The 25,770-nt window shown below is 39.5% G+C and overlaps 5 long non-coding RNA genes across 5 annotated transcripts; 3 read left to right on the top strand and 2 right to left on the bottom strand.

Moving 5' to 3' along the window:
- Positions 1–413: 413 nt before the first annotated feature.
- LOC124111641 lies at positions 414–1,683 on the bottom strand. The gene is made up of 3 exons (XR_006857517.2): positions 1,578–1,683; positions 813–915; positions 414–568 (listed from the first exon to the last, which is right to left on the bottom strand). It is a non-coding gene; the product is annotated as an uncharacterized LOC124111641 (long non-coding RNA).
- A 2,296-nt stretch (positions 1,684–3,979) lies between these two features.
- LOC125373150 lies at positions 3,980–5,648 on the top strand. Its single transcript, XR_007218326.1, has 3 exons — positions 3,980–4,076; positions 4,865–4,967; positions 5,573–5,648. It is a non-coding gene; the product is annotated as an uncharacterized LOC125373150 (long non-coding RNA).
- A 7,710-nt stretch (positions 5,649–13,358) lies between these two features.
- On the top strand, positions 13,359–15,111 carry LOC125373149. The gene is made up of 3 exons (XR_007218324.1): positions 13,359–13,455; positions 14,243–14,345; positions 14,953–15,111. It is a non-coding gene; the product is annotated as an uncharacterized LOC125373149 (long non-coding RNA).
- Positions 15,112–19,086: 3,975 nt separating this feature from the next.
- On the bottom strand, positions 19,087–20,380 carry LOC125373151. The gene is made up of 3 exons (XR_007218327.1): positions 20,261–20,380; positions 19,486–19,588; positions 19,087–19,241 (listed from the first exon to the last, which is right to left on the bottom strand). It is a non-coding gene; the product is annotated as an uncharacterized LOC125373151 (long non-coding RNA).
- Positions 20,381–22,643: 2,263 nt separating this feature from the next.
- Positions 22,644–24,494, top strand: LOC124111669. Its single transcript, XR_007218325.1, has 3 exons — positions 22,644–22,751; positions 23,631–23,733; positions 24,338–24,494. It is a non-coding gene; the product is annotated as an uncharacterized LOC124111669 (long non-coding RNA).
- The last annotated feature ends 1,276 nt before the right edge of the window (positions 24,495–25,770 follow it).

Raw genomic sequence — 25,770 nt, 5'->3', positions numbered from 1 at the left:
GTCATTTCAAGAACACGATTTCGTGAAAAACGTATGAACGTCAAATTGTGTCGTTCATACACTTATGAACGTCAATTTCGCGGTCATGCGACCGACCACTCGTCCAATGGAAAAGCCGTATATCGTGTAAACTTCAAATTAAAGAATTATTACATTGTGAACAGTTGTGTTTAGAACGGGATATCATAATGGGCTTTGACATGCCCCTCTGTGGCGGGGAGACTTTTGCCTAAAAACAAATGTCATCATTTCGTTGCGCGATTTTGATTGGACTATGCATAGACTCGTTAGTCTAGCAAAATGTAACTCCATTATACCAGCCTAGTTCGGCAAGGTTGGAAACTGGACTTTTATAGTCAGTTAACTCTCTTGCTCGGGAAGATGTAAATATACATGAAAAACAGACAGATGGATTGCTTCTATGTTTTATTGCACAACCAGTATGTGCTTCTGTAGTCGGGGACGCTCCATTTGGTTAAAGGTGAAGGTGAACGTCATCTACTTCCTGGCAGCAACACAAGAATTGGCACTGAAGGTGTAGGCGCCTTCTGCGGCCTGGACGGCACCCCTACAATGTAAAGGTTCATCGTGATGACCATTTTCACCTTTTGGATCAATTTACATTTGACTTTCAAATCACAAAAAGTACCGTGGTATTTAATCGTCATATAGGTTAGCTGCAGTTTCGTTACCGGCGATGATTAACCACCATATTCTAATCTGGGATGAACTCTACTTTGATTTGATACTCCTAGTACTAGAATGGAGGTATGAGAGGAATCTCTGTAAGCATATTTTATGCATATACTTACTCAACGCAGTTCAACTGGCACGAGTTGTCGTAGTAGTTGCCGGCGGTGTCACAGACGGGGTCAAGGATGCGGGGACAAAGGCAGTCACAGTTGACAGTGCTGGCTGTGAAGAGGGATGAAAGGTAGAATGATATTTCTATCTTAATACAGGTCCCTCAGCAAGCACAATGAAGTTACAATGAATCTTTTCCACACAATACACACTTTAAATGGACGGCTTTTAATTACTAAAAGTATAGCTATGTGTCGTGGTCCATCCGCTTTGCAGAGTTGCGTCCCTTAGGTACGCAAGAAACCTATGATAGTGGGTTCTAATCCCAGTTCGCACCAATTATGTTTCCAGGTTTGTCGGTACCATATTCATGTTTGTGAGTTTCACCGAAGTGGTAAACGTTTGAGTTGTGGATCACTTCGGGCTTTCCTCCTCCATTCAACTGACACGCCGTCAGCTGACAATTGGAATACCACAAAAGGTGGCGTTAAACTCAACTCACTCCCTCACTGGGATTACTAAATGTAAAACGATAGCTATGAAACTTTATTAGGACTAGGCCGACTCCTTCTGAAACCAACAAGCACGGGTGGGATGCCGACGAACCAAGGATTAATATCAGAACGAATCTGGGATTGAAAACAAATTTGAGAGTATTCTGGCTCTATGGACACATCGACTGACGATTGGGCCAAATGTAAACCCTTGGAAAATGCACAACAGATTCTGGATATACATTGGAATAGAACTTCTAAAACAAAAGTTAAACTCACCGCACAGCACAACAGCAAGAACAGCAAGAATAGCGACAGCCTTCATATTGATGCTATAGGTGGAGCTTCTCTTCCGAACAGGATCAAAGTGTCGAATGGATTGAAATCTCCGCATTTATACACCACACAAGCACACATAAAGAATTAAAGAGATAAATGTCTCCTTAGCCGATTTGTAAGGTATGATTTTAAATTCTCTTAAAACTTTATGTGTTATGCACGAGGTTGTGGTGAGTAGTTGATGTGCCATTACCCAGGTATACCGGACTAGCTGAATGGGTTTACACAAAGCGAGATCGAAGGTTGAAGGCTGTTCTGAAATGTTCAGTTAATCTGAGGATCAAATGAAACAATACCTCTCAGTGGATTTTACCATATGAATGATTTTCAAATAAAAATATCACAAGTTAGACATATTATTTCCCCAAAATGAACTATACCGGCGCTTAGTCAGCACTCAAATAATACTTCTACAAGGTTTTATTATTTTAAATATTTTTTTGGGGATAACTTTTAATTATTTTCCCCCCAAAATCATACGATGCTGGTAATTGGTAACTTAGGAAAATAATTTTTTCTGAACACAATTTTATAACATTTGAAGGAATGGTTGATGGTCAAGTAGGCAAATTTAACAATAGTTCTTTTAATTTTCAATTACAGTAAACTACGGTTATAACGAACACGCTTATAACGAACTAACGGATATAACGAACTAACTTTTTAGTCCCGACTATATGCTGTAGTTATGCTGTATATATGCTTATAACGAATTACGGTTATAACGTTCTAAAATTAGTAGTCCCTTTGAGTTCGTTATAACCGTAGTTAACTGTACACGAAAAAACAAACTCGGTGTATTCTATTTTGCTCCCCAGTTTATATTCATTTTCACGACGTGTTTTGAACTATGTTTGTTTGACAATATCAATTCTACCTTATGACGCCAGTGAGATCTGTATGTTAACTCAAAATGGGAACCATGTCAAATATGACGTGACAAGCAGATGACGTCATATAGGCATAGGTAGGAGGACTAACCGATTTATATGAGTTCTGCAATCAGATGGCTGGATTTTATTAGGATCACATCAAGTTTTTTCCCCACATCATTATACAAATGACATGCATTGACAGGAATGCTAGCTCTATATCGAAACACAGTGCATTTATGTTCCAAATGAACCACCATTGTTGCATATTTATTACAACTGGACCACCCCCGAGATCCAGTGGCTGAGTGTCTGCCCAGAGAGCGGAGGGTCGGGGTTCGATCCCCGGCTGCATCACACCAAATGACGTGAAAAGATTATTTGTTGTTATTCTGTCGGGCACTCAGCATTTAGGGACTTAAACACAAGGACAGGTCCGGCTCGCAGTATACTCTGTCATTGTGTTCATGTCAAACTGAAGCATGGCATCTCAGTTGGCTAGCACTATAAAATCGGCACTGGTCCGAACTAGTGCATGTCGCTTTGTAAGTGCAATACTATTCAACGCGGCGTTAAACGTCATTACGCATCACTTTACCTTTTACAACTGACAGAGGTTGCAAAATCAGAGACTCCATAACATCAGGGTACGCGAAGCGCAATTCGTTGTGGAGAAATAAGCCGATGATGCCAACATCCTGCTTGGAATAATTGCTGCTCACCTCTTTGTGTTATAAGTTATAAGCTGTAAGTTCTATCCTCTGTCATGCTACCATTGTGTAATGGGTTGACCGTTGAGATTGTTTTTTACTCATGTGAATCAAGAGGTGGATGAAGCCATTTTTGTTGTTGTGATTATGCCTTCATGGCAGTGACACGTTAAATAATTATCCAGTTGGATCAATATGTTTCAGACCAATTTTCGTTTACTTGTTTTTTCCACATTCTGCCAACAATATGAGTTCAGTTGTACCAGGCGTCAAAGTATTCCAGCATGACGTCAGCCCATTGCAGAGTGACGACATGTCTGCCTCACAACTGTGAGAGTTCACATCAAGAGAGAGTGCTGCAGAAGATTACAACTTCTGTATTTTGCAATGTCGAGAAACATTTCGTGTTTTCGATTATCGGATGTTATTGAATATTCGATGCCCTGAAATGTTAATATTTGAAACCGGGCATCGAAAACTCAGTAACACCTGCAAGTCTGAAAACAAAGCTCCAAATTGACCCAAAGTGGATGCTATGGCAAAACATGTTGTTTGAATAATAAATATAGTTTTACGTTCACATGAGATTGTTTTTATGTTGATATGAAGTTGGTAGTACGCGACACAAACTACTTATAGCAACCCGGTGCTTGAGGATACAATATATCCTCGACTTAAAAATCGACCGAGGAGCTATATATTACTTGAATTAGTATTTTATGGGCCGTATGTAGTGTATAAATACAGACATTTGAATCCATTCGATACTTTGATCCTGTTCGGAAGAGAAGCTCCATCCTTTGGCATCACGATGAAGGCTGCTGTTATTCTTGCTGTTTTTGCTGCGGTGCTGTGTGGTGAGTTTGAGCTCTGTTTCATCAGTTATATTCAAATGTATCATGCACAATCCCTTGTGCATTTTCCCACGGGTCATAATTGACTCTGTCGCCTGAGATGGAGGAAGTCGCCAGAGTTAGTTGAGTCAGAACCCTCTTATAATTTTTAAGCCCAGATTTTTTCTGATTTCGATCCTTATTAGTGTCACCACCACACCCATATTAGTCAGTTTCAGATGAACCACGTCTGCATGAAGTAAATTTATATCGTTTTACATTTACTAACTAAAAGTCGTCAATTAAAGTGTCGATCAAGGTATATTGTTTGGAAAATATTCCTTGCAAAAACCAAGTGCTTCCTGAGCAATATCATTCTACCCCTCATATTTCTTCACAGCCAGCCATAAAGCTACATAGCTATCGTTTTACATTTAGTAGTCATAGTGAATGAGTGAGTGAGTTGGGTTTAATGCCGCCTTTTGCGGTATTCGAATCATATGATGGCGTGTCAGCTTAACGTGGGAGGAAAGCCCAAAGTGTTGCACGACTCAAACGTTTACCACTTTGGTGAAACGCACGAACATGAGTATAGTGCTGACTAACCTAGAAACATAATCGGGGCGAACCGGGATTCAAACCCACGATCATAGGTTTCTTGCATGCCCAAGGTTCGCAACTCGACAAAATGTTCATTTAAAGTGTGTGACAAGGTAGACTGTGTGGAAAATATTCCTTGCAACAAGCTTATACTTGCTGAGAGACCTGTATCAGGATAGACATATCATTCTATCCTTCATGTCTCTTCATAGCCAGCACTGTCAACTGTGACTGCCTTTGTCCCCGCATCCTTGACCCCGTCTGTGACACCGCCGGCAACTACTACGAAAACTCGTGTCAGTTGAACTGTGTTGAGTAAGTATATCAATGAAATACTTTTACAGAGATACGTCTCATAACTCTAGCGCTAAGAGTGTCAAAGCAAACTAGAGTCCATCCCAAATATAACAGGCTAGAATATAGTCGACTGTAACGAAACCGCAATTAATCCCAATGATGATTAATACGATGGTTCTCTTTGCGATTTGCTAAGCCAACGTAAAAATGTAAAGTGATAACATAAGTCGTAGCACTTATGTCCTTTTGTTTTGAATGGTCATGGTAAAGACATACAATTTAACATTCAACCCCCATTATCTTGACAGTCCTCTCTAAACACCCCCCCCCCCCCCCCCCCCCCCTTGCTTCAATAAATATGTCGTCTAGACTGTGCTTCATTTGACAGCAAAAACATTAATCCAGTAGACAAGGGCAGGAAATTTAATTACCGTGTAACTATGTTTTGGTGTTATTTTTGCCGTGTCTCAAGATTTAATCGCATTGATTGATTTTAATGAAACGATAAATATCCTTTTCTGCCGTAATTAGGAAAAACACATGTTGTGTAATCTAACAAAATTGAAGGGAATGTACCAGTTACAATTTTTCATTCTTCCTCACCATGAACCTTTACATTGTAGGGGTGCCGTCCAGGCCGCAGAAGGCGCATACACCTTCAGTGCCAACTCTTGCGTTGCTGCCAGGAAGTAGATGACTTTCACCTTCACCTTTGATTGATTGTGCAATAAAATATTTAAGTAATCCATCTGGTCATGTCTATGTTTTTATTTATATTCAGTGATACCGTTGAATGTCGACAAGGTTAAATAATTATCAAATTTATCTTGAACTGTATTCCAATTTGACACGACACGACTAGAATGTATTACAGAATGAGGTCAATACATTTGTCTCTGTAGAGTAGGCTGAATACATCTCACATTAAGTCCCCTCAAACAACAAACACGGCATACTCAGATCATAGATTGTCTTGTGAGAGGTGGTCATCACGTAACGTAACGTCACATCACATCACATCAGAGAAAACGTCCATACCCCCTTCAAGAAATAATTCAACCGACTTTTAACATGAACTCATGAGGTACACATGATAGGTAATAACAGGATGTGCGAAGGTTATTCTCTATATTACCAACATATATTTTTCTGAAGAATACAGGAAGATGTGTCTTTTCTGATCCCAATTTGAGACATCAGTCTATTGTATATGTCTGGTATGTTTGTAAAAATATTAGTAGAAATGATAAAATTTTCAACAACGCTGCATCCAGAATGCCATACACAAGTCAGATCGCCTGTGATGTCTGATTAATTTTATATTAACTATAAGGATGCTAAGTATCATACACATATCTAATAGATTTAGGCAATTGTTGTTTATGACTTTATCTAAAGATTGTTGAGAACAAGAGAAGTTATCGGTTTTATTGTCCTTGTCAATAGGTAAATAATCAACATGAACTTTAATGATTTAACTAACTGATTTCCAATCTGCCTGGCAATGAAATCTCCACACAATACAAATTCGAATGAATCGCCATTAGCATGAAGAATGTTGATAAATTGCCTTTCGAGCGTGTCAATTCAATTCTCTTCTCTGAATATACTGGTGAACCCTCAGGGTTGATAGAAACAAACAGAAGGAAATATGTAAGGGGGACAACTCATTCTTCACCCTGAAAGACAGAGCATTATCAGACTCTCTTAAGGAAGTGGGAGATACTAAATATTTCACAGTCGTTAAATAAATTTTGCAAAATATCATGCACATTCATACGCGTTATCTCTATTCACCAAAAAATGTCTCATAATTTGCCAAAGAGAGCAAAATCCGAATACTCAATTTTTGAGAAGAAGCCGTTAATATTCCATGAGCACATGGTGGTAATAACATTTTTTCTAACTGAGGCACTGTTGCCACTCATAATATCAGTTATATTTATGTCTGGTATTGAGGCAGTGTTTTCACTAGGTCTTACCTAACAACAGTTTTGTGTACTTTCTTCTTGATGATGAAAAGTGGTTGAATCTGGTATTCCATCTGAGATCTGGTTAGTATCAACCTGTAGTATCAAGGTTGGTATCTACATTGACACCACCATATTTATGTGCTAGTTCCACAGTCTGTTGTGCAGAGATCTGGTTGTCAAATCTATTATACAGTGTTTGAAATCTGTATTATAATTCAGGTTTGATTTCATATACATAACGGTATGTCCAGAATTATTGTCTGTGACAATGTAATCATCAATCCACGTATCATCGATAACAAACTTGCCATAGCTCATACGCGAGACTTTTTTGTCACCCCTCGCTATCATTATGAAGGTGATCAATTTTGATCTGTCTGTCGCATTCGCTCTGTAAAATCCTCAGACACTCGAAATTGTTCATTTTTTTTCAATTTTTTGTTCAATATGTCAATATTTCAGAATTATCAAAAAAGAAGGTAAATTTGACAATCACATGTCTGTTCCCAATGCGTGATATGCAGTCTTAGGGTACGCTCAATACCATCTTTGCTGGAGGAGCTGATGTTCAGTGACGAGCACATAAAATCCCACACCCTGTTCTCTGTTTCAATCTGACAGCCCATGAAAAGTTGCAACGCCGGGACTGAGCCTCCAGATTATCAGTTTGTATTCCCAAGTCAAAAACATGTACGTGTTTTCTCAACTTCACTTTCTCGTCACGAAACTGGTGTTTTAGCGAGGTAACTAATAGTGGTCTCATTGTCAAGAGTCAAACATTGATCTGAAACATTCTGAAAAGATAACATAGTTTGAACCCTTGTATCCTGAACTGTGGGTGTTATAGATGGACCCTGAGGCAAGTAAGAATGTTAACTACAAAAAAGCAGGCAAAACGCCAAAGGCATCCGACATGATAGCTGTGTACCGAGGTATATGCATGGTGGTTGTCCGCCCCGAGGGACAAAACAACCGACTCGACCTCTCCAAACTGTGATAGCAATGTTTATGTTAGTAAATCCGAATGCTGGCATACTTATCAGGTTGGTAGTCCATGAAATATGTCTGAAACCTTTTCCCAGATCAGAATCACAACACCCACAGTGAACCTAATCACGTGACCATATGTTCACGTCTTTTGATATGACGGGGCAGGGGATTGAACCACGGACCCTTTCACTCTCTCTCTGGACAGATGCCCTATCCTCTACACAACAAAGCCGGTTGACTCCCTATTTGATGGAAATATATACGTTACTGCAACATTGCATTTACGTGCGCCAACATTCCGAACAATTTATGCTCATGCGTGTTGTAGGAGGGGACTGAATGAAGATTGGAATGAAACAATGATGGCAGAGAATGGCCAGTGGTCAGTCAACTCTCTAGTCTGTCCTCCCTTTGTCGTATCCTGTCTGGGTTGATTGGTGAATAAGCAACCCTTTTAATGTCTACATAATTTGTCTTTAATTAACTTACCGGAAGCTTTACCCCAAGACCTAACAGTGTGATTAACCATTAGGGATGATGTTCCTTGCCACTATATTAATTGTATCACATCAATGACGGTATCAGGAATATATACTAATGAATTGACAACTTCAATTAAGAATTGACCTTCACTTTGTGTGAGTTCATTGGAGTATGAACCTTCGTAGAGTGAGGGCCAAACTGTATGAACGTCGGAGCTTGCGACAAAGTGAAAGTCAATTCTTATAATTTTATATCAAAATTTCCTACCTCAAAGGATGTAGGCCAAGATCTAAACACAATTTTATTTAGTACGTGTGACTTCATGTTGTCACTGACAGCCAAACAACGACCAGCTGTATCGCGGAATAAAATAGTTTCCCAAAAGGAGAGGTAACATGAGCGTATGGATGCACAACTTGCTCTTCAGAAACATCTTACGCAACACATGTGTTCAAATTATATCACCAATAGATGAGAAAGGTCTGTAAAGAACTACCTCTGCAAGTCAGTCACAATGAAAGCGCATCGTAATACCTTTACATCAAGTACAAGACGTGAAAATGGCCGACACGATAAACGTGACGGGAGGATTTCCGAAGTTGTTAATGAACCTGTGGCGGTTACATGTGTTAGTCATCATTGATCAACTGACCGATTATTGAAAGGTGATTAAAGATGCGTCAAACAGACACCAAGGTAAATGCGTAGATTGCTGGACACGGTCAATGTCAGCCTAGGCACGGATTGAGTCGATACCACGATAGTTTAGATGTGCATTTCTTCGTTTGTTCATTAGGATAGGCCGCAGCGAGGCTATTCGTGAACAATCATGCAGTCATGCTCTCTGACATTTCTCAATGTAGACTGAAACGCTGAGACCAATTATAAAGGTTCTAAACGATCAGAAAGAACGCTTATGTATGTTTTCGTGCTAGGGAATTCCCAGGGGTTTCCCAAGGAATGTGGAAGTAGTCCGTCAGAGTTTACGTCATTTCAAGAACACGATTTCGTGAAAAACGTATGAACGTCAAATTGTGTCGTTCATACACTTATGAACGTCAATTTCGCGGTCATGCGACCGACCACTCGTCCAATGGAAAAGCCGTATATCGTGTAAACTTCAAATTAAAGAATTATTACATTGTGAACAGTTGTGATCAGAACGGGATATCATAATCGGCTTTGACATGCCCCTCTGTGGCGGAGAGACTTTTGCCTAAAAACAAATGTCATCATTTCGTTGCGCGATTTTGATTGGACTATGCATAGACTCGTTAGTCTAGCAAAATGTAACTCCATTATACCAGCCTAGTTCGGCAAGGTTGGAAACTGGACTTTTATAGTCAGTTAACTCTCTTGCTCGGGAAGATGTAAATATACATGAAAAACAGACAGATGGATTGCTTCTATGTTTTATTGCACAACCAGTATGTGCTTCTGTAGTCGGGGACGCTCCATTTGGTTAAAGGTGAAGGTGAACGTCATCTACTTCCTGGCAGCAACACAAGAATTGGCACTGAAGGTGTAGGCGCCTTCTGCGGCCTGGACGGCACCCCTACAATGTAAAGGTTCATCGTGATGACCATTATCACCTTTTGGATCAATTTACATTTGACTTTCAAATCACAAAAAGTACCGTGGTATTTAATCGTCATATAGGTTAGCTGCAGTTTCGTTACCGGCGATGATTAACCACCATATTCTAATCTGGGATGAACTCTACTTTGATTTGATACTCCTAGTACTAGAATGGAGGTATGAGAGGAATCTCTGTAAGCATATTTTATGCATATACTTACTCAACGCAGTTCAACTGGCACGAGTTGTCGTAGTAGTTGCCGGCGGTGTCACAGACGGGGTCAAGGATGCGGGGACAAAGGCAGTCACAGTTGACAGTGCTGGCTGTGAAGAGGGATGAAAGGTAGAATGATATTTCTATCTTAATACAGGTCCCTCAGCAAGCACAATGAAGTTACAATGAATCTTTTCCACACAATACACACTTTAAATGGACGGCTTTTAATTACTAAAAGTATAGCTATGTGTCGTGGTCCATCCGCTTTGCAGAGTTGCGTCCCTTAGGTACGCAAGAAACCTATGATAGTGGGTTCTAATCCCAGTTCGCACCAATTATGTTTCCAGGTTTGTCGGTACCATAATTATGTTTGTGAGTTTCACCGAAGTGGTAAACGTTTGAGTTGTGGATCACTTCGGGCTTTCCTCCTCCATTCAACTGACACGCCGTCAGCTGACAATTGGAATACCACAAAAGGTGGCGTTAAACTCAACTCACTCCCTCACTGGGATTACTAAATGTAAAACGATAGCTATGAAACTTTATTAGGACTAGGCCGACTCCTTCTGAAACCAACAAGCACGGGTGGGATGCCGACGAACCAAGGATTAATATCAGAACGAATCTGGGATTGAAAACAAATTTGAGAGTATTCTGGCTCTATGGACACATCGACTGACGATTGGGCCAAATGTAAACCCTTGGAAAATGCACAACAGATTCTGGATATACATTGGAATAGAACTTCTAAAACAAAAGTTAAACTCACCGCACAGCACAACAGCAAGAACAGCAAGAATAGCGACAGCCTTCATATTGATGCTATAGATGGAGCTTCTCTTCCGAACAGGATCAAAGTGTCGAATGGATTGAAATCTCCGCATTTATACACCACACACACATAAAGAATTAAAGAGATAAATGTCTCCTTAGCCGATTTGTAAGGTATGATTTTAAATTCTCTTAAAACTTTATGTGTTATGCACGAGGTTGTGGTGAGTAGTTGATGTGCCATTACCCAGGTATACCGGACTAGCTGAATGGGTTTACACAAAGCGAGATCGAAGGTTGAAGGCTGTTCTGAAATGTTCAGTTAATCTGAGGATCAAATGAAACAATACCTCTCAGTGGATTTTACCATATGAATGATTTTCAAATAAAAATATCACAAGTTAGACATATTATTTCCCCAAAATGAACTATACCGGCGCTTAGTCAGCACTCAAATAATACTTCTACAAGGTTTTATTATATTAAATATTTTTTTGGGGATAACTTTTAATTATTTTCCCCCCAAAATCATACGATGCTGGTGATTGGTAACTTAGGAAAATAAATTTTTCTGAACACAATTTTATAACATTTGAAGGAATGGTTGATGGTCAAGTAGGCAAATTTAACAATAGTTCTTTTATTTTTCAATTACAGTAAACTACGGTTATAACGAACACGCTTATAACGAACTAACGGATATAACGAACTAACTTTTTAGTCCCGACTATATGCTGTAGTTATGCTGTATATATGCTTATAACGAATTACGGTTATAACGTTCTAAAATTAGTAGTCCCTTTGAGTTCGTTATAACCGTAGTTAACTGTACACGAAAAAGCAAACTCGGTGTATTCTATTTTGCTCCTCAGTTTATATTCATTTTCACGACGTGTTTTGAACTATGTTTGTTTGACAATATCAATTCTACCTTATGACGCCAGTGAGATCAGTATGTTAACTCAAAATGGGAACCATGTCAAATATGACGTGACAAGCAGATGACGTCATATAGGCATAGGCAGGAGGACTAACCGATTTATATGAGTTCTGCAATCAGATGGCTGGATTTTATTAGGATCACATCAAGTTTTTTCCCCACATCATTATACAAATGACATGCATTGACAGGAATGCTAGCTCTATATCGAAACACAGTGCATTTATGTTCCAAATGAACCACCATTGTTGCATATTTATTACAACTGGACCACCCCCGAGATCCAGTGGCTGAGTGTCTGCCCAGAGAGCGGAGGGTCGGGGTTCGATCCCCGGCTGCATCACACCAAATGACGTGAAAAGATTATTTGTTGTTATTCTGTCGGGCACTCAGCATTTAGGGACTTAAACACAAGGACAGGTCCGGCTCGCAGTATACTCTGTCATTGTGTTCATGTCAAACTGAAGCATGGCATCTCAGTTGGCTAGCACTATAAAATCGGCACTGGTCCGAACTAGTGCATGTCGCTTTGTAAGTGCAATACTATTCAACGCGGCGTTAAACGTCATTACACATCACTTTACCTTTTACAACTGACAGACCATTGCAAAATCAGAGACTCCATAACATCAGGGTACGCGAAACGTGATTCGTTGTGGAGAAATAAGCTGATGATGCCAACATCCTGCTTGGAATAATTGCTGCTCACCTCTTTGTGTTATAAGTTATAAGCTGTAAGTTCTATCCTCTGTCATGCTACCATTGTGTAATGGGTTGACCGTTGAGATTGTTTTTTACTCATGTGAATCAAGAGGTGGATGAAGCCATTTTTGTTGTTGTGATTATGCCTTCATGGCAGTGACACGTTAAATAATTATCCAGTTGGATCAATATGTTTCAGACCAATTTTCGTTTACTTGTTTTTTCCACATTCTGCCAACAATATGAGTTCAGTTGTACCAGGCGTCAAAGTATTCCAGCATGACGTCAGCCCATTGCAGAGTGACGACATGTCTGCCTCACAACTGTGAGAGTTCACATCAAGAGAGAGTGCTGCAGAAGATTACAACTTCTGTATTTTGCAATGTCGAGAAACATTTCGTGTTTTCGATTATCGGATGTTATTGAATATTCGATGCCCTGAAATGTTAATATTTGAAACCGGGCATCGAAAACTCAGTAACACCTGCAAGTCTGAAAACAAAGCTCCAAATTGACCCAAAGTGGATGCTATGGCAAAACATGTTGTTTGAATAATAAATATAGTTTTACGTTCACATGAGATTGTTTTTATGTTGATATGAAGTTGGTAGTACGCGACACAAACTACTTATAGCAACCCGGTGCTTGAGGATACAATATATCCTCGACTTAAAAATCGACCGAGGAGCTATATATTACTTGAATTAGTATTTTATGGGCCGTATGTAGTGTATAAATACAGACATTTGAATCCATTCGATACTTTGATCCTGTTCGGAAGAGAAGCTCCATCCTTTGGCATCACGATGAAGGCTGCTGTTATTCTTGCTGTTTTTGCTGCGGTGCTGTGTGGTGAGTTTGAGCTCTGTTTCATCAGTTATATTCAAATGTATCATGCACAATCCCTTGTGCATTTTCCCACGGGTCATAATTGACTCTGTCGCCTGAGATGGAGGAAGTCGCAGAGTTAGTTGAGTCAGAACCCTCTTATAATTTTTAAGCCCAGATTTTTTCTGATTTCGATCCTTATTAGTGTCACCACCACACCCATATTAGTCAGTTTCAGATGAACCACGTCTGCATGAAGTAAATTTATATCGTTTTACATTTACTAACTAAAAGTCGTCAATTAAAGTGTCGATCAAGGTATATTGTTTGGAAAATATTCCTTGCAAAAACCAAGTGCTTCCTGAGCAATATCATTCTACCCCTCATATTTCTTCACAGCCAGCCATAAAGCTACATAGCTATCGTTTTACATTTAGTAATCATAGTGAATGAGTGAGTGAGTTGGGTTTAATGCCGCCTTTTGCGGTATTCCAATCATATGATGGCGTGTCAGCTTAACGTGGGAGGAAAGCCCAAAGTGTTGCACGACTCAAACGTTTACCACTTTGGTGAAACGCACGAACATGAGTATAGTGCTGACTAACCTAGAAACATAATCGGGGCGAACCGGGATTCAAACCCACGATCATAGGTTTCTTGCATGCCCAAGGTTCGCAACTCGACAAAATGTTCATTTAAAGTGTGGGACAAGGTAGAATGTGTGGAAAATATTCCTTGCAACAAGCTTATACTTGCTGAGAGACCTGTATCAGGATAGACATATCATTCTATCCTTCATGTCTCTTCATAGCCAGCACTGTCAACTGTGACTGCCTTTGTCCCCGCATCCTTGACCCCGTCTGTGACACCGCCGGCAACTACTACGACAACTCGTGTCAGTTGAACTGTGTTGAGTAAGTATATCAATGAAATACTTTTACAGAGATACGTCTCATAACTCTAGCGCTAAGAGTGTCAAAGCAAACTAGAGTCCATCCCAAATATAACAGGCTAGAATATAGTCGACTGTAACGAAACCGCAATTAATCCCAATGATGATTAATACGATGGTTCTCTTTTCGATTTGCTAAGCCAACGTAAAAATGTAAAGTGATAACATAAGTCGTAGCACTTATGTCCTTTTGTTTTGAATGGTCATGGTAAAGACATACAATTTAACATTCAACCCCCATTATCTTGACAGTCCTCTCTAAACACCCCCCCCCCCCCCCCCCCCCCCCTTTGCTTCAATAAATATGTCGTCAAGACTGTGCTTCATTTGACAGCAAAAACATTAATCCAGTAGACAAGGGCAGGAAATTTAATTACCGTGTAACTATGTTTTGGTGTTATTTTTGCCGTGTCTCAAGATTTAATCGCATTGATTGATTTTAATGAAACGATAAATATGCTTTTCTGCCGTAATTAGGAAAAACACATGTTGTGTAATCTAACAAAATTGAAGGGAATGTACCAGTTACAATTTTTCATTCTTCCTCACCATGAACCTTTACATTGTAGGGGTGCCGTCCAGGCCGCAGAAGGCGCATACACCTTCAGTGCCAACTCTTGCGTTGCTGCCAGGAAGTAGATGACTTTCACCTTCACCTTTGACCAAATGGAGCGTCCCCGACTACAAAAGCACATATTGATTGTGCAATACAATATTTAAGTAATCCATCTGGTCATGTCTATGTTTTTATTTATATTCAGTGATACCGTTGAATGTCGACAAGGTTAAATAATTATCAAATTTATCTTGAACTGTATTCCAATTTGACACGACACGACTAGAATGTATTACAGAATGAGGTCAATACATTTGTCTCTGTAGAGTAGGCTGAATACATCTCACATTAAGTCCCCTCAAACAACAAACACGGCATACTCAGATCATAGATTGTCTTGTGAGAGGTGGTCATCACGTAACGTAACGTCACATCACATCACATCAGAGAAAACGTCCATACCCCCTTCAAGAAATAATTCAACCGACTTTTAACATGAACTCATGAGGTACACATGATAGGTAATAACAGGATGTGCGAAGGTTATTCTCTATATTACCAACATATATTTTTCTGAAGAATACAGGAAGATGTGTCTTTTCTGATCCCAATTTGAGACATCAGTCTATTGTATATGTCTGGTATGTTTGTAAAAATATTAGTGGAAATGATAAAATTTTCAACAACGCTGCATCCAGAATGCCATACACAAGTCAGATCGCCTGTGATGTCTGATTAATTTTATATTAACTATAAGGATGCTAAGTATCATACACATATCTAATAGATTTAGGCAATTGTTGTTTATGACTTTATCTAAAGATTGTTGAGAACAAGAGAAGTTATCGGTTTTATTGTCCTTGTCAATAGGTAAATAATCAACATGAACTTTAATGATTTAACTAACTGATTTCCAATCTGCCTGGCAATGAAATCTCCACACAATACAAATTCGAATGAATCGCCATTAGCATGTTGATAAATTGCCTTTCGAGCGTGTCAATTCAATTCTCTTCTCTGAATATACTGGTGAACCCTCAGGGTTGATAGAAACAAACAGAAGGAAATATGTAAGGGGGACAACTCATTCTTCACCCTGAAAGACAGAGCATTATCAGACTCTCTTAAGGAAGTGGGAGATACTAAATATTTCACAGTCGTTAAATAAATTTTGCAAAATATCATGCACATTCATACGCGTTATCTCTATTCACCAGAAAATGTCTCATAATTTGCCAAAGAGAGCAAAATCCGAATACTCAATTTTTGAGAAGAAGCCGTTAATATTCCATGAGCACATGGTGGTAATAACATTTTTTCTAACTGAGGCACTGTTGCCACTCATAATATCAGTTATATTTATGTCTGGTATTGAGGCAGTGTTTTCACTAGGTCTTACCTAACAATAGTTTTGTGTACTTTCTTCTTGATGATGAAAAGTGGTTGAATCTGGTATTCCATCTGAGATCTGGTTAGTATCAACCTGTAGTATCAAGGTTGGTATCTACATTGACACCACCATATTTATGTGCTAGTACCACAGTCTGTTGTGCAGAGATCTGGTTGTCAAATCTATTATACAGTGTTTGAAATCTGTATTATAATTCAGGTTTGATTTCATATACATAACGGTATGTCCAGAATTATTGTCTGTGACAATGTAATCATCAATCCACGTATCATCGATAACCAACTTGCCATAGCTCATACGCGAGACTTTTTTGTCACCCCTCGCTATCATTATGAAGGTGATCAATTTTGATCTGTCTGTCGCATTCGCTCTGTAAAATCCTCAGACACTCGAAATTGTTCATTTTTTTTCAATTTTTTGTTCAATATGTCAACATTTCAGAATTATCAAAAAAGAAGGTAAATTTGACAATCACATGTCTGTTCCCAATGCGTGATATGCAGTCTTAGGGTACGCTCAATACCATCTTTGCTGGAGGAGCTGATGTTCAGTGACGAGCACATAAAATCCCACACGCTGTTCTCTGTTTCAATCTGACAGCCCATGAAAAGTTGCAACGCCGGGACTGAGCCTCCAGATTATCAGTTTGTATTCCCAAGTCAAAAACATGTACGTGTTTTCTCAACTTCACTTTCTCGTCACGAAACTGGTGTTTTAGCGAGGTAACTAATAGTGGTCTCATTGTCAAGAGTCAAACATTGATCTGAAACATTCTGAAAAGATAACATAGTTTGAACCCTTGTATCCTGAACTGTGGGTGTTATAGATGGACCCTGAGGCAAGTAAGAATGTTAACTACAAAAAAGCAGGCAAAACGCCAAAGGCATCCGACATGATAGCTGTGTACCGAGGTATATGCATGGTGGTTGTCCGCCCCGAGGGACAAAACAACCGACTCGACCTCTCCAAACTGTGATAGCAATGTTTATGTTAGTAAATCCGAATGCTGGCATACTTATCAGGTTGGTTGTCCATGAAATATGTCTGAAACCTTTTCCCAGATCAGAATCACAACACCCACAGTGAACCTAATCACGTGACCATATGTTCACGTCTTTTGATATGACGGGGCAGGGGATTGAACCACGGACCCTTTCACTCTCTCTCTGGACAGATGCCCTATCCTCTACACAACAAAGCCGGTTGACTCCCTATTTGATGGAAATATATACGTTACTGCAACATTGCATTTACGTGCGCCAACATTCCGAACAATTTATGCTCATGCGTGTTGTAGGAGGGGACTGAATGAAGATTGGAATGAAACAATGATGGCAGAGAATGGCCAGTGGTCAGTCAACTCTCTAGTCTGTCCTCCCTTTGTCGTATCCTGTCTGGGTTGATTGGTGAATAAGCAACCCTTTAAATGTCTACATAATTTGTCTTTAACTTACCGGAAGCTTTACCCCAAGACCTAACAGTGTGATTAACCATTAGGGATGATGTTCCTTGCCACTATATTAATTGTATCACATCAATGACGGTATCAGGAATATATACTAATGAATTGACAACTTCAATTAAGAATTGACCTTCACTTTGTGTGAGTTCATTGGAGTATGAACCTTCGTAGAGTGAGGGCCAAACTGTATGAACGTCGGAGCTTGCGACACAAAGTGAAAGTCAATTCTTATAATTTTATATCACAATTTCTTACCCCAAAGGATGTAGGCCAAGATCTAAACACAATTTTATTTAGTACGTGTGACTTCATGTTGTCACTGACAGCCAAACAACAACCAGCTGTATCGCGGAATAAAATAGTTCCCCAAAAGGAGAGGTAACATGAGCGTATGGATGCACAACTTGCTCTTCAGAAACATCTTACGCAACACATGTGTTCAAATTATATCACCATTAGATGAGAAATGTCTGTAAAGAACTACCTCTGCAAGTCAGTCACAATGAAAGCGCATCGTAATACCTTTACATCAAGTACAAGACGTGAAAATGGCCGACACGATAAACGTGACGTGAGGATTTCCGAAGTTGTTAATGAACCTGTGGCGGTTACATGTGTTAGTCATCATTGATCAACTGACCGATTATTGAAAGGTGATTAAAGATGCGTCAAACAGACACCAAGGTAAATGCGTAGATTGCTGGAGACGGTCAATGTCAGCCTAGGCACGGATTGAGTCGATACCACGATAGTTTAGATGTGCATTTCTTCGTTTGTTCATTAGGATAGGCCGCAGCGAGGCTATTCGTGAACAATCATGCAGTCACGCTCTCTGACATTTCTCAATGTAGACTGAAACGCTGAGACCAATTATAAAGGTTCTAAACGATCAGAAAGAACGCTTATGTATGTTTTCGTGCTAGGGAATTCCCAGGGGTTTCCCAAGGAATGTGGAAGCAGTCCCGTCAGAGTTTACGTCATTTCAAGAACACGATTTCGTGAAAAACGTATGAACGTCAAATTGTGTCGTTCATACACTTATGAACGTCAATTTCGCGGTCATGCGACCGACCACTCGTCCAATGGAAAAGCCGTATATCGTGTCATCATTTCGTTGCGCGATTTTGACTGGACTATGCATAGACTCGTTAGTCTAGCAAAATGTAACTCCATTATACCAGCCTAGTTCGGCAAGGTTGGAAACTGGACTTTTATAGTCAGTTAACTCTCTTGCTCGGGAAGATGTAAATATACATGAAAAACAGACAGATGGATTGCTTCTATGTTTTATTGCACAACCAATATGTGCTTCTGTAGTCGGGGACGCTCCATTTGGTTAAAGGTGAAGGTGAAAGTCATCTACTTCCTGGCAGCAACACAAGAGTTGGCACTGAAGGTGTAGGCGCCTTCTGCGGCCTGGACGGCACCCCTACAGTGTAGAGGTTCATCGTGATGACCATTTTCACCTTTTGGATCAATTTACATTTGACTTTCAAATCTCAAAAAGTACCGTGGTATTTAATCGTCATATAGGTTAGCTGCAGTTTCGTTACCGGCGATGATTAACCACCATATTCTAATCTGGGATGAACTCTACTTTGATTTAATACTCCTTGTCCTAGAATGGAGGTATTAGACGAATCTCTGTAAGCATATTTTATGGATATACTTACTCAACGCAGTTCAACTGGCACGAGTTGTCGTAGTAGTTGCCGGCAGTGTCACAGACGGGGTCAAGGATGCGGGGACAAAGGCAGTCACAGTTGACAGTGCTGGCTGTGAAGAGGGATGAAAGGTAGAATGATATTTCTATCTTAATACAGGTCCCTCAGCAAGCACAATGAAGTTGCAATGAATCTTTTCCACACAATACACCTTGACCGACACTTTAAATGGACGGCTTTTAATTATTAAAAGTATAGCTATGTGTCGTGGTCCATCCGCTTTGCAGAGTTGCGTCCCTTAGGTACGCAAGAAACCTATGATAGTGGGTTCTAATCCCAGTTCGCACCAATTATGTTTCCAGGTTTGTCGGTACCATATTCATGTTTGTGAGTTTCACCGAAGTGGTAAACGTTTGAGTTGTGGATCACTTCGGGCTTTCCTCCTCCATTAAGCTGACACGCCGTCAGCTGACAATTGAAATACCACAAAAGGTGGCGTTAAACTCAACTCACTCCCTCACTGGGATTACTAAATGTAAAACGATAGCTATGAAACTTTATTAGGACTAGGCCGACTCCTTCTGAAACCAACAAGCACGGGTGGGATGCCGACGAACCAAGGATTAATATCAGAACGAATCTGGGATTGAAAACAAATTTGAGAGGATTCTGGCTCTATGGACACATTGACTGACGATTGGGCCAAATGTAAACCCTTGGAAAATGCACAACAGATTCTGGATATACATTGGAATAGAACTTTTAAAACAAAAGTTAAACTCACCGCACAGCACAACAGCAAGAACAGCAAGAATAGCGACAGCCTTCATATTGTTGCTACAGGTGGAGCTTCTCTTCCGAACAGGATCAAAGTGTCGAATGGATTGAAATCTTCGCATTTATACACCACACAAGCACACATAAAGAATTAAAGAGATAAATGTCTCCTTAGCCGATTTGTAAGGTATGATTTTAAATTCTCTTAAAACTTTATGTGTTATGCACGAGGTTGTGGTGAGTAGTTGATGTGCCATTACCCAGGTATACCGGACTAGCTGAATGGGTTTACACAAAGCGAGATCGAAGGTTGAAGGCTGTTCTGAAATGTTCAGTTAATCTGAGGATCAAATGAAACAATACCTCTCAGTGGATTTTACCATATATTTGATTTTCAATTAAAAATATCACAAGTTAGACCTACTATTTCCCCAAAATGAACTATACTGGCGCTTAGTCAGCACTCAAATAATACTTCTACAAGGTTTTATTATTTTAAATATTTTTTTGGGATAACTTATCATTATTCCCCCCCACCACCACCAAAAAAAAAATCATACGATGCTGGTGATTGGTAACTTCGGAAAATAAATTTTTCTGAACACAATTTTATAACATTTGAAGGAATGGTTGATGGTCAAGTAGGCAAATTTAACAATAGTTCTTTTAATTTTCAATTACAGTAAACTACGGTTATAACGAACACGCTTATAACGAACTAACGGATATAACGAACTAACTTTTTAGTCCCGACTATACGCTGTAGTTATGCTGTATACATGCTTATAACGAATTACGGTTATAACGAACTACAATTAGTAGTCCCTTTGAGTTCGTTATAACCGTAGTTTACTGTACACGAAAAAGCAAACTCGGTGTAATCTATTTTGCTCCTCAGTTTATATTCATTTTCACGACGTGTTTTGAACTATGTTTGTTTGACAATATCAATTCTACCTTACGACGCCAGTGAGATCAGTATGTTAATTCAAAATGGGAACCATGTCAAACATGACGTGACAAGCAGATGACGTCCGTATAGGCAGGCGGACCAACCGATTTATATGAGTTCTGCAATCAGATGGCTGGATTTTATTAGGATCACATCAAGTTTTTTCCTCTCATCATTATACAAATGACATGCATTGACAGGAATGCCAGCTTTTTATCGAAACACAGTGCATTTGTGTTCCAAATGAACCACCATTGTTGCATATTTATTACAACTGGACCACCCCCGAGATCTAGTGGCAGAGTGTCTGCCCAGAGAGCGGAAGGTCGGGGTTCGATCCCCGGCTGCATCACACCAAATGACGTGAAAAGATTATTTGTTGTTATTCTGTCGGGCTCTCGGCATTTAGGGACTTAAACACAAGGACAGGTCCGGCTCGCAGTATACTCTGTCATTGTGTTCATGTCAAACTGAAGCATGGCATCTCAGTTGGCTAGCACTATAAAATCGGCACTGGTCCGAACTAGTGCATGTCGCTTTGTAAGTGCAATACTATTCAACGCGGCGTTAAACGTCATTACACATCACTTTACCTTTTACAACTGACAGACCATTGCAAAATCAGAGACTCCATAACATCAGGGTACGCGAAGCGCAATTCGTTGTGGAGAAATAAGCCGATGATGCCAACATCCTGCTTGGAATAATTGCTGCTCACCTCTTTGTGTTATAAGTTATAAGCTGTAAGTTCTATCCTCTGTCATGCTACCATTGTGTAATGGGTTGACCGTTGAGATTGTTTTTTACTCATGTGAATCAAGAGGTGGATGAAGCCATTTTTATTGTTGTGATTATGCCTTCATGGCAACGACACGTGACATTATTATCCAGTTCGATCAATATGTTTCCGACCAATTTCCATTTACTTGTTTTTTCCACATTCTGCCAACAATATGTGTTGAGTTGTACCAGGCGTCAAAGAATTCCGGCATGACGTCAGCCCATTGCAGAGTGACGTCATGTCTGCCTCACATCTGTGAGAGTTCACATCAAGAGAGAGTGCTGCAGGAGATTACTGATAACTTCTGTATTTTACAATGTCGATAAACATTTCGTGTTTTTCGATTTTCGGATGTTATTGAATATTCGATGCCATGGAATGATACCATTTGAAACACTCAATACGACCTGCATGTCTGACAACAAAGTTCCAAATTGTGGATGTTATGGCAGAACATGTTGTTTGAATAATAAATATAGTTTAACATTCACATGAGATTGTTTTTATGTGGATATGAAGTTGGTAGTATGTGAAAGAAACTACTTATAGCAACCCGGTGCTTGAGGATACAATATATCCTCGACTTAAAAATCGACTGAGGAGCTATATATTACTTGAATTAGTATTTTATGGGGCTTGTGTAGTGTATAAATACAGACATTTAAATCCATTCGATACTTTGATCCTGTTTGGAAGAAAGCTCCACCTTTTGCATCAAGATGAAGGCTGCTGTTATTCTTGCTGTTTTTGCCGTGGTGCTGTGTGGTGAGTTTAAGCTCTGTTTAATCAGTTTTTTTTCAAATGTACATGCACAATCCGTTGTGCATTTTCCCACGGGTCACAATTGACACTGTCGCCTGAGATGGAGCAAGTCGCTGAGATATCTTGGTCGAAATCCTCTTATAGTTTTTAATCCCAGATTCGTTCTGATTTCGATCCTAATTAGTTGGTCACCATCACACCCATACTTGTTAGTTTCAGATGAACTGCGTCTGAATAATATCGTTTACACATAGATATCGTTAAATTTACTAATTAAAAGTCGTCATTTTAATGTGTCGGTCAAGGTATATTGTGTAGAAAATATTCCTTGCAAAAACCAAGTGCTTGCTGATCAATATCATTCTACCCCTCATATTTCTTCACACCCAGCCATCAAGCTATAAAGCTATCGTTTTACATTTAGTTATCACAGTGAATGAGTGAGTGAGTTGGGTTTTATGCCGCCTTTTGCGGTATTCTATTTATATGACGGCGTGTCAGCTTAACGTGGGAGGAAAGCCCGAAGTGATGCACGACTCAAACGTTTACCACTTTAGTGAAACTCACGAATAAGTATGGTGCTGACAAACCTAGAAACATAATCGGGGCGAACCGGGAGTCAAACCTACGATCATAGGTTTTTTGCGTACCCAAAGTTCGCAAAACTGCAAAGAAACTGGCCGCGCGACGCCTCCCGTGCCCCTTGTAATGTGAGCCGTCTTGACAAAATGTCTATTTAAAGTTTTGTGTAAGGTACATGTAAACTGTTTGGAAAATATTCATTGCCACCACCCTCTGCTTGATGAGGTACCGACGTTATGCTTGCTGAGGGACCTGAATCAGGATTAGACATATCATTCTATCCTTCATCTCTCTTCACAGCCAGCACTGTCAACTGTGACTGTCTTTGTCCCCGCATCCTTGATCCCGTCTGTGATACCGCCGGCAACTACTACGACAACGTGTGCCAGTTGAACTGTGTTGAGTGAGTATATGTATGAAATATTCTTACAGAGATCCGTCTCATAAGTCCACCCTAGCACTAAGAGTGTCAAAGCAAAGTAGAGTTCATCCCAGATATAACATGCGAGAACATAGTGATTAGTGGACTGTAATAAGGCGCAATTAATCCCAATGATGATTAATACGATGGTTCTCTTGTAAATGTAAAGTGATAACATCAGTCGTAGCACTTATGTCCTTTTGTTGTGAATGGTCATGGTCAATGCATACAATTTAACAGATAACCACCATTAACCCAGTAACAATTTCTCATTCTTGCCTCACGAAGAACCTTAACAATGTAAAGTGATCAAATCAGTTATACCACTTATGTCCTACAGGCGTATATGGTCGTGGTTAATACATACAATATAACCTCCATCATAGACAAGGGCAGGAAATCCAATTAGCAAGGCAACATGTTGTGGGATTTTGTCGCATGTCGCAGAGATATAAATGAAAGATACATACTTTTGTTAAACGGAAAATATCCCCTATTATTATTGCACACATCCTTTGATATACTAAATTGAAAGTGCCAGTAACAAGTCCTCATTTTTGCCTCACGATGGACCTTCATATTGTAGGGGTGCCGTCCAGGCCGCAGAAGGCGCCTACACCTTTAGTGCCAACTCTTGCGTTGCCGCCAAGAAGTAGATGACTTTCACCTTCACCTTTGACCAAATGGAGCGTCACCGACTACAGAAGCACATATTAGTTGTGCAATAAAATATAGAAACAATCCATCTGGTCATGTCTATGTTTTTATCTATATTTATTGATACCGTTGAATGTGGACAAGGTTAAATAAAAATAAAGTTTATCTTTTAAAGTACACTGTATTCCGATTCGACACGACACGACACGACACGACACGACACGACACGACACGACAGAATGTATTACAGAATGAGGTCAATACATTTGTCTCTGTAGAGTAGGCTGAATACATCTCACATCTGTTTGCGATTCTGTAAGCAGAATTGAAAGTGTGAATGTTCTATATTTCCCTTTTGCAGTCGTAATGATGACAGACCGACATTGTTTCCGCCCCTCTTGCAACAAACATGGGATACTCAGAAAATAAATTGTCTGGTGAGAGGTAGTCATCACGTAACGCTACGTCACATCACATAACATCAGAGAAAACGTCCATTCCCCCTTTCAGAAATAATTAAACCGACTTGTAACATAAATTCATGAGGTACAGATGATAGGTAATATCAAGATGTCATTCTCTATATTACCAAAATAATATATTTTTCTGAAGAATACAGGAAGATGTGTCTTTTCTGATCTCAAGTTGAGACATCAGTCTATAGTATATGTCTGGTATTTTTGTAAAAATATCAGTGGAAATGATAAAAATGTCAACAACGCTGCATCCAGAATGCGATACACAAGTTAGATCGCCTGTGATGTCTGATTTAAATCTTCTATTAACTATAAGGATGCCAAGTATCTTGCATATGCCTAATAGATTTAAGCAATAGTTGTTTATGACTTTATCTAAAGATTTATGAGATCAAGAGAAGTTATCGTTTTTATTGTCCTTGTCAAAAGGTAAATAAAGAACATCATCTTTTATTATATTATCTAACCGATTTTCAGTCCTGGCCTTGAAATCTCCACATAAAATAAATTCGAATGAATTGCCATTTTCATGAAGAATGTTAATAAATTGCCGTTCGGGAATGTCAATTCAATTTTCTTCTCTGTTTGTAAATACTGGTGAACCCTCAGTGTTAGTGTTGATGGAAACAAACACGAGGCAAATATATAAGGGAAACAACTCATTCTTCATCCTGAAAGATTAAGCATCATCCGACTCTCTTAAGGAAGTGGGAGATACTAAAATTTTCATAATCGTTAAATAGATTTTGCAAAATGTCATGCGTATTCATACGCATTGTCTCCATTCAACAGAAAATTTCACAAAAGAGAGTAAAATCCGAAAACTCATTTTTTTACAAGAAGCCGTTAATATTACATGAGCATATGGTGGTAATAACATTCTTTC

Source organism: Haliotis rufescens, unplaced genomic scaffold (genome assembly GCF_023055435.1).
Source record: "Haliotis rufescens isolate VD_foot unplaced genomic scaffold, xgHalRufe1.0.p SCAF_5, whole genome shotgun sequence".
In the NCBI taxonomy this organism is placed as follows: Eukaryota; Metazoa; Mollusca; class Gastropoda; order Lepetellida; family Haliotidae; genus Haliotis; species Haliotis rufescens.
Note: the sequence above shows the minus strand (reverse complement) of the source record. Positions and strands in the feature narration are given on the sequence as shown.